The sequence below is a fragment of the Triticum aestivum genome, chromosome 4B, assembly GCF_018294505.1.
Source record: "Triticum aestivum cultivar Chinese Spring chromosome 4B, IWGSC CS RefSeq v2.1, whole genome shotgun sequence".
Taxonomy (NCBI): Eukaryota; Viridiplantae; Streptophyta; class Magnoliopsida; order Poales; family Poaceae; genus Triticum; species Triticum aestivum.
The window spans coordinates 328,045,810-328,055,695 of NC_057804.1; the positions used below are offsets into that span (position 1 = coordinate 328,045,810).

Genomic DNA, 9,886 nt, shown 5'->3' on the forward strand with positions numbered 1-9,886 from the left:
GAGTGTGTGCACATGCATGTGTTATTCACGTGCATTCTACGGCCGAGCGTGTGTGCATGCACGTGTTGTGTACGTGCGTTGTGTGCTCCATGTTGTGCGCGTATGTGCATGAGTTGGATCGGATGGAGTTAGTGCATTGGCTTGTGTACATGCGTGGCTACATGTGTCCTGTACATGTGTGGCTTGTTGCGTGGTTATCAATAATTCAATATAAACTACTCCCTCCGTTCCTAAATATAAGTCTTTGTAGCCATTTCCAATAGACTACAACATACAGATGTATGTAGACATATTTTAGAGTGTAGATTCACTAATTTTGTTTCATATGTAGTCCCTTATTAAAATCTCTAAAAAGACTTATATTTGGGAATGGAGGGAGTATAAAACATCTTCAACTTAGCATCCTGATGTACTGTTTCTAGTGGTTAGCGAAAAGTTCATGTTCTTTTATTTGTTTATAGGTGGGCAGGCGGCAAAAAATAGGGGAAGACGCACAAGGTTCCTTGCAGACGCTCCACCACGAGGTTCCTTGCTCCTTCTCGGTCGTCAGGAATCTATGCTCTTCAACTCTTTTCTTTTACGTGATCTTTGTTCATCCTTTTCCCAACACGCGAGACATCTAGCATCGAGGTGCACGTGTCATGCAAGAAAATGGAGATAAGCAGATAAGCAGTGCGTAAGTGAGTCCTGCACTTCGATGGCACCTACGCAATATTTTTTCTCCTCGATGGCACGTGAATAGTGCACGTACACAACAATGGAGCACGGGATGGTAGCAATGACATGGCGGCCCTTTTTTGGAGAGAGTACGAACTAAATAACTTTGTTGTGTCCCGTCAACTAGCAGAACGAAGAGAAGCTTGATTACGCCTTCTCCCTCGCCAACGCGTGCACGATGGCTCGCGACACGAGGAGAAACTTTTGCTTACAAACGGTGGACGTGCAACAGTTCATTTGGTGTCAGATTTCCAGAAGTACTACTGTAGAACCATCGACTTCCGGAAGAGGCGAAGAGCCAAGCGCAACGTCACCTACTAACCTTAGGCTAGGCGTAGTGGGAGTAACATAAGTAGGGGTACCTCCTTTTTTTATTCTAGAAACAACCACATGTGAATATCGAGGTGCTGGTTACGTAGAACAAATTTCCTACGGACGTGTGTTGCAAAAAGTCAGTATCGCCGACCGACGGTTGGTCAGAAAAACTTGTGGCAGACAGTCGGTAGGGGAATCATGCGAAAAGTTACAAACAATCGATCGGGAAAGCTCTTGTGCCCATTGCTTCTTCGGTCGTGAAATAATGTTGACCAACTGTCTGTTACAATTGGGCCTATGCGCGCGTGCAGGAATTAAAGTTAGCGCCAACATTTGGCCCAAGCCCGCGAAGTTTCCCCCCTCTGCAACGAAGTCACCGCACGCGCGAGCCAAATCCCTAGTTTCCCCTTCCTCATTCCCCGCGCCAGCCACCCTGGGCTCCCTGCCGCTCCCGCACCTGCTGGCCTGCCGCCCCATGCCACCTTCTCCCACGCGCCTGAACCTTCCTATGACCAGGTGATCTCTCTGCTCGAACCCTCATCATCACGGAGGGAGCCGGGCAGATCTCGGGGAAGACAGGGCTCAACCTACTATAGAGGAGCGATGCCTTGTACTGGAAGACCATGCTGGCTGTGGCGAAGCACTCCCTGAAGGTGCTGCTGCTCGTGATGTCCAACCCCATCTCCGTTTCCACCTACCTTGCCTAGAAGCTTTCAGTGTTGGGTTCCTGGTGAGCGGCGTCATTAGTTCAAGCACCAACACTTTGTAATCCACATGCAGCTTCTAGGTTCAGGCTTTGGGTAAGATCTCTCTCCGTCGTATGGTCTCGCTCCTCCCCTCTCTGTCTGAAGTGTGTATCCCCATGGATTTAACCTTTTGGGATTTTGATGCGTGGATTTGATTCAATGGACTACTCCCTATTTACTACAGGATGAAGGAACATAGCACATCGTTGCTGAATTTGGAGTTATACTCATCAACAAGGGAAGGGGAAACAAGCAGTAAGCATAACACAAAGTTGTTAAATTTGGAGTTATACCACATCTCACATATATAGGTCCGTCTTATTATGTACGTTTACATACATATGCATCTGGAAATCCAAGCTAATTCATAAACTTCAAAGCTGGTGAGGTACGGGAAGTTTGTATGTCCCCATGGTCTGTAGTGAAAGGATTAGGATGTCCTTCTATTGGTTAGTAAATAGTGAAATGATTATTATATCTACTTCTGTTGAGTTTTTGCAAAACACTTATGTTCGTGTAGATAAACTCATGAGATGCTCTCTGGCTAGTTATGCGGTTATGCACGTAATTGATGGTTTTGTCAGATTGCTTCCTTTTTATGTTTTCTTCTTCTCCATGTAAACTAGACAACCATTTCCTTGGCTAGTTTCTTTATCACTTGTAACCACGAAGAAATGATAAGGAATTTTCAGCATGAGTTAAGATAAGGACCATAATTTCACCTGGTAGGAAAAATATATGAACCATGGATTTCTGTTCCATGGCCAGCAAAGTATTAGTTGGTAGACATATAGCATGCTCATTTTCTGTTGTAACTACTTTGAACAAGTGTCTTCACAATGATTAAATTAAAGGTTGCCTTAGACGTCTCTTAACCTTCCTGGGTCACATCTTTTAGATGAAATATTACGATTCTCAAGATAATTTTTTTTATCATTTGTTTAGTTTTTGTGTGGTAAAGTTCAACCGCTCAGAAATTAGTTGTTTGTTCCCATGCTTCTGCTGAAGTTTGTTATCATTTTTTTAAAATCTTAGTCTAACAATGTTGTCTTGCTTGCTAATCAGGTACCAACAGCTGGGACAACTTTGAGATGCGGGTGCACAAGAGGGTGATCGACCTTGTCAGCTCCTTGGACGTTCTCAAGCAGATCACCATTGAGAGGTTGAGATGACCATTAACAACAAGTAACTGTTGTGAACGTAGCCAAGGACATGCAGCTGTTGGTGATGGGCTCTGTTAGGATGCCCACGTAGGTGCTCAACATCACCACCGGGAAGTCCCCCTGTGGCGCAAGGTGAGCTGGAAGTGGTGGTGCACTGCCTTGCTTATGGCGCCAATGAGATGGCGGGGTTGTTGCCCCGTGACGTCGGCGTCGGCTCCCACGACTCCATCACTAGCTACGACTATGTGGGTGAGTCACTGGTCTCTCCTTCCTCCTCTATCTGCTCTGGCACATCTAGCCTTTGAGCTCAGTGATTTACTGTCAAGTGATTCTTTTTCATGTCTCTTGGAATATGATAACAAACACCGATGTAAAGATGAAATATTTTTCATGTTAAATAGGTCGTTGTTACTCATCGAAAAAGGTTGGCGTTTAAGAACTTGTTACTTTGTTGGATATTGATTGTATGCCACTACACCCGCAGAAATTTCCCTGAATCTCTCAGATGAAAAAATATCATGAATAAATACTACAGTAGCTTATTGGAAGAAAAATATTGTGGCTTTGGCCTTGCTTTTTGTGCAACAATGTAACACATTTTTTGGACATCGGGCACTATATGTGTTCATCTCCGTATTGACCTGCTTCACATTTGTGACTGAACTAATTGTGCTCATATCTATTGATGCCCATATCTTTGTTCCAATTAGTTCAGTGGTAGAAGGTCAACATGATACCTGAAAAAATGGTCAATATGATAGGCGGCAAAAGCTCTTCTTTGTCTCTTGCGATCTTTGCCTGAATAGGTGCTTGATTAGCTTGCGAATAATTACCCGTCAGCAGGTGCTTAAAATATCACGTATTGTTCAATCATGTCAAACAAGTGCTTTTGAACAATTAAAGGAACATGAAAAACAAGACAATCATTTATCTAACTTATTAATTAGGTAACACGGTACCATTTTGCTCTAAGGATTTTCACCATCAATTTTCAGGTCGACGTGGTGAGCTTTATTTGTGCAGAGAAATCTGCAGCATGCAGATTCTCCTTATCAACCCCATCAGTAGTTTCACCAAACAACAATGCAGACTTGAATCCAACTGAGTCAATTAAATGTGTGGTTCGAACCATGTATGGCTACCAGGTCGTGGAATCAGATAAAACAGAGTACATTTCCATTGCTCTTTCTATAAAGAGGGGGAGAAGGAATGCTTGCCTAGCTCTATACTCTAGAGAAGCTAACTGACCTGAAAGTCAATTTCACCAATAAGGTTAATTTTGAGTGCCTTTAGTAGGACTAAGCCTGGGAGGCATCCGAGAATGCAGGCCTTCATGATCTTCATGTGTCAGGTCATCGGTGTTTGTTCATCTAGAGACAACCGTATTACAAGGCTCCCAATAGCATTCCATTTCACTTCTCTGTGAAATACGTGTAATTTCATTCCAGTCCTTCCTCTTAGAAAAATATGGTGAACAAAAATGTTGCATTTCTACTACACACCAACGATGTCCTGGAGCTGGGTGGTGCAGCTCTAGAACTCTGGTCAAACTGGCTGAGAAAATAGGACAAATAGTAAGCTGCAGCCCAAATGAATTTTCGCAGTAAAATTGTCATCTTCTGTTCCCGTTGAAGCACTCACAACTCTCTGCAAAACTGAGCCACTCTTCTTGTTGAAGGGGGAGCCCCTCATCTTTTGCATCTTCTCTTTTTCTCTGGAGAAGCGCCAGAACTGTCATCATTAGGCTTTGAATATTTCTTCCGTCAGTTCATGCCTCATGCTTTCCCTCTCAGTTGGCACCTTACTAGAATTGTAGAATTCTCACAAATACAAGAGTCTACATTTAATCTCTGTGCTCTGAGAACAAGAACTTCAGCTTATTTAACCCTGCTATGGAATAAATAGCTCCAGGATCACAATTAGACTTTTCTTTTTCTTTATATGTTCAGGGCAGTTGTGCACAAGGATTCCTCATTCCGGCTACTCGGGGCACTTGTGAACGTATTGGATTACTGGTGCGTTATGCAAACAGCGATGATCTGCTACTCCTATAGATGAGTAAGGTATTTATACTGTATTTATTTCTTGCGATTAAATCTATACATCCAGCAGTATATATTTTAAGTTCATTCTTATGATCCAACTTCAGATAGGCTAGTCTTCCGTACGCACTCCAGTTTTTATGCCTATGCCAATTGAGTAATCTATCTTATTTATTTTTAAAGAGAAGAAACATATGGTTTTGCTGACCTGTCAGCTCCTTATGGAGATGGTGGGCCAGTTGGGGTAATCTTAGCTGAGGATCAGCGTTTGTGTTAACACATCGTTGTTGACTTCTCTATATTTATTATTATATGTATTTTTGAGAATGAGATGCTCCTCTGTGTTGGTGTTTTGGTACTGTTGTCCAGTTCTGCGCAATAGCAGCTCAATATGCTTTTGGTGCATTGGGTTTGGCTTGGACACTTGGGTAACTGCTAATGCTTACCTACTCCTAGTCCATGTTATAGCTGCTCTTACCTAGTTTCACATATGACACTTTATGTAGTTCACATTGTTATTTTAATGGTTGCATGTTCTGATTGTATGCCTTTGGTGATATTTTTTCTAGTCTTTGGTATGAAGCTAGCTAAGCGCTTCTATTATTTATAGAGACTACTGTGTAAGAAGTCAACACAATTTACATGTAAATATTTTAAGATATAGTATGAAGCTAGCTAAGCGCTTCTATTATTTCTAGTAGCAACATGTGATTGACTAAACAAAAAAAAGGATTGCACTGACATATGGAATGTTTGCAAATTTTAAAGAAAATGCAGTTTCTGATAGTGTATTATAACTGAGACATGTTTAACTTTTGTAGGAAGCAAACAAAAGGACTGCACCCACAAGGAACCGTGAGGCCAGCGCTCCGCGTCAACTGCATGTTTTAGCTTTCATTGTGTACAAATAACATCTCAGACTTGTATCTTTTAGCTATCTTTTTCTGAACATGATGCATGGTGTCTTGGTGGATATCTTTAGAACAGACTGAAGTATATGTATGTGACGATTAGTTAATGAAACAAAAATGTTTGGTGCACCTGATGTGAATCTATGATGTATGGTGTCTTGGTGATTTCATTATATGTATGTTATAATCAGTACCATAAGTTAACTAAAGTTGTGGTTGGCTAAAGAAAATGTTGATGAACTGTTGGTCGGCAAAACAAAACACCATCTGAGTGTTGGTCGGCAAAGGCTCATGAGAGGGCCAACAGAAAGTCGCTCGGTAAAACAAACACCGTCAAACAGTCGGTCGGGAAAAGCTGCTAACAGAAAGTTGGTCGGCAAAAAATACTGTCAGCCAGTCGGTCGGGAAAGTTTTTCAATAGCTGTCGAACTGTCGGTCGGCAAAGATAAGTCGGTCGGGAAAGGGTTTTCCCGTCTAGACTTTCTCCAACAGACAGTGTCGGTCGGGAATACTCTTTACCAACAGACTGTTTGTCGGCAGAAGTTGTTTTCCCGACCAACCTGGTTGTTGGAAATGCAGTGTCATGGTGTAGTGCCCACCTTTCATTCTCACAAAGTGCCTAGGAGCACGTGCTAGAGCTGGCTCTTCACGAAGAGCCCGCTTACCTTCTCTCTCCTCTTCTCTTTCCTCCAACTAAGCAGAAATATACTAGTTTATTCCTTATAGCCCGCTGACTCAACTCTATTGTACTTGCTCTAAGCACATCTAAGCACTTACTAGCACCCCTTGACCGTGGACCTTGACGGTGTACGTCACCTTGTGTCTCATAATTTTCCACGTCATCATCTGAGTCCTAGAAGATCTCACCCACATCATCATTAGCATGCAGCTGCCTTGATAGACAACGTGCGCAGAAGGAGTAGAGGCGACTGGGGACGCACCACCACCACGTCGTGGGCACTCCGTATGTTCTCGTGTATGTGCAGCGTGCGTGTTTTCCATTGGTGCTAGCTCTAAGGCCAAGGCTGCGGTCGTCTTCGTCTCCGACTAGTAGTTGAGCAACGATGGCAAAGAGGTGCTACAAGAGATGCGTATGCGCCATTGCATGCGAGCTTTGCCATAGCACGACGAACTGGACATCACCGTGGATGGCGCACGCCTCCATGCAGCCGAGTGTGTGCGCATGCATGTGTTATTCACGTGCATTCTGCGGCCGAGCGTGTGTGCATGCACGTGTTGTGTACATGCGTTGTGTGCTCCATGCTGTGTGCGTATGTGCATGAGTTGGATCAGATGGAGTTAGTGTGTTGGCTTGTGTACATGCGTGGCTGCATGCGTCCTGTACATGCGTGGTTTGTTGCGTGGTTATCAATAATTCAATATAAAACTACTCCCTCCGTTCCTAAATATAAGTCTTTGTAGCCATTTCAAATAGACTACAAAATACAGATGTATGTAGACATACTTTAGAGTGTAGATTCACTAATTTTGTTTCATATGTAGTCCCTTATTAAAATCTCTAAAAAGACTTATATTTGGGAATGGAGGGAGTATAAAACATCTTCAACTTAGCATCCTGATGTACCGTTTCTAGTGGTTAGCAAAAAGTTCATGTTCTTTTATTTGTTTATAGGTGGGCAGGCGACAAAAAACAGGGGAAGACACGCAAGGTTCCTTGCAGACGCTCCACCGTGAGGTTCCTTGCTCCTTCTCGGTCGTCAGGAATCTATGCTCTTCAACTCTTTTCTTTTACGTGAGCTTTGTTCATCCTTTTCCTAACACGCGAGACATCTAGCATCAAGGTGCACGTGCCATGCAAGAAAATGGAGATAAGCAGATAAGCAGTGCGTTAGTGAGACGTGCACTTCGATGGCACCTACGCAATATTTTTTTCCTCGATGGCATGTGAATAGTGCACGTACACAACAACGGAGCACGGGATGGTAGCAATGACATGTCAGCCCTTTTTTGGAGAGAGTACATACTAAATAACTTTGTTGTGTCCCGTCAACTCGCAGAACGATGAGAAGCTTGATTACGCCTTCTCCCTCACCAACGCGTGCGCGGTGGCTCGCGGCACGAGGAGAAACTTTTGCTTACAAGCGGTGGACATGCAGCAGTTCATTTGGTGTCAGATTGCCAGAAGTACTACTGTAGAACCATCGACTTCTGGAAGAGGCGAAGAGCCAAGCACAACGTCACCTACTAACCTTAGGCTACGCGTAGTGGGAGTAACATAAGTAGGGGTACCTCCTTTTTTTTATTCTAGAAATAACCAAACATGAATATCGAGGTGCTGGTTACGTAGAATAAATTTCTTGGAGTCCGTGCTCAGCCCTCCTCTATCTCTCTTCTTAGTCAGCCAGCGGACGCGCGGAGCCCATTGTCTGTTTGCTTAGATGCGGTCCCACATGTCAGTGAAAACACAAGAGGACACACTGAACCTGCACATCGTTCACCTCGACATCCTGGTGACGAAAAACAAATCCAATAAAGATCTTCGGTGGCCGCTTTTGGAGTTACTCAAGAGTAGTAAGATTCTATTTAGAGTTTAACCCAAGATGCACATCACGTGGCTTCAACTACAACTTGCATGACACGACCTGGATGCTGGATGTCCCACGTGTTGGCAAAAGGAGGAAGAACCCGACCAAATCTTCGGTTGTGCTCTCGGATTAGACTAGTTGTGCTAACTTAAAAAAACTTATTGTGTACTCCCTCCATTCCAAAATACTTGACTTCCATTTGTCCAAAAATGGATGTACCTATATACAAAAACATGTCTAGATACATCTATATTTTCACAAATAGAAGGCATGTATTGTGGAATGGAGGGAGTAGAATGGATGCAAGTTTTGGTATTGGGAAGAAGAGTACATCGATATATTGATAGACCGCAATTTAGTAGATGTTCTAGCACTTTTATCTAGCATAGATGCTAGAGATGGGACTAGTGCACTTGTTGATACTCCTACTATAATAGAGGCTAGACATGAGACTAGATGCGAGGAAGCAACGTCTACTTCTTTACACTCGAAGAAGAAAGAAGCACGTAAGATCGAGCCTCCGTAGATCAACAATGAATGCATCGAGAAGGCACTAATCCAACTTACAGGAGTAGTTATGGAAGTTGGATATCTTCTAGAGTAGTAAAATGTATTCTTGTGGTTCTTGTTCTCTTTGATCTTGCTTTTCTAGTCAAAATTATCGTTGGAGTTCGTGCAAAACGGAGGTCCGTTTGGGGTCGTGCGGTGGAGTTGGCATTACAAGTAGGACCGTAGTTGAGGAAACCGGCTATCGGCAAACCCCCACCTCGCCCACCGTGCGATGGCTGAAGTTAGAGAAACGACGAGGTTGAAGAGATTGCTCTAGCACGGACTCCAAGAAATAATATGGTGTCAGATGGATGTCGTGGTGGTGGCGTGTGTCGTACTCCTGGACATGAATGCTTGTTCTGGCCCATGCCACCCTACTACTCCTACTACTTACTATATAGTACTAGTATCGAGGATTCGAGGTGCTGGTTACGTACAACGAACACATTAACATATGGCTACAGTAAAAACAGTCGCCCGACGCGCGAAGCATGTGAAGCTAGTACAAATAGTGTACTACTATTGTTGATTGGCCTCATCCGATAACCTGTTGCAATGCACGTACAATTATGTATTTGGAAAATATTTTTTTGCCTCGTCGCACCACTCACTCAGAGAAGCGACTCAAAAGCATTCATAAATTTAGTGAGTTTATCACAGGCATATCATTTTATTACATACAAACCCACATCGGCAACAAGGATACATTATAAATACTAAAGTTTTCATCACACAACAAATAAAAAGCAATGAAATGAACATCAACTCAACCAATCCTCGGTGTTGGAAACGCTTCCTTTGAACCACAAGTGATTCTCTGGGACGGGCCATCTATTGTCGATCTCGAAACCAACGCATGACTGATCATCCAGGCTGAAGCGGCCTACTATATCAGTA

At 43.3% G+C, this 9,886-nt stretch overlaps 1 long non-coding RNA gene across 1 annotated transcript; it reads left to right on the forward strand.

Moving 5' to 3' along the window:
* The first annotated feature begins 1,445 nt into the window (after positions 1 to 1,445).
* Positions 1,446 to 6,023, forward strand: LOC123094812 (uncharacterized). Its single transcript, XR_006445988.1, has 5 exons — positions 1,446 to 1,832; positions 1,963 to 2,033; positions 2,844 to 3,190; positions 3,937 to 5,004; positions 5,805 to 6,023. It is a non-coding gene; the product is annotated as an uncharacterized lncRNA (long non-coding RNA).
* Positions 6,024 to 9,886: the final 3,863 nt, after the last annotated feature.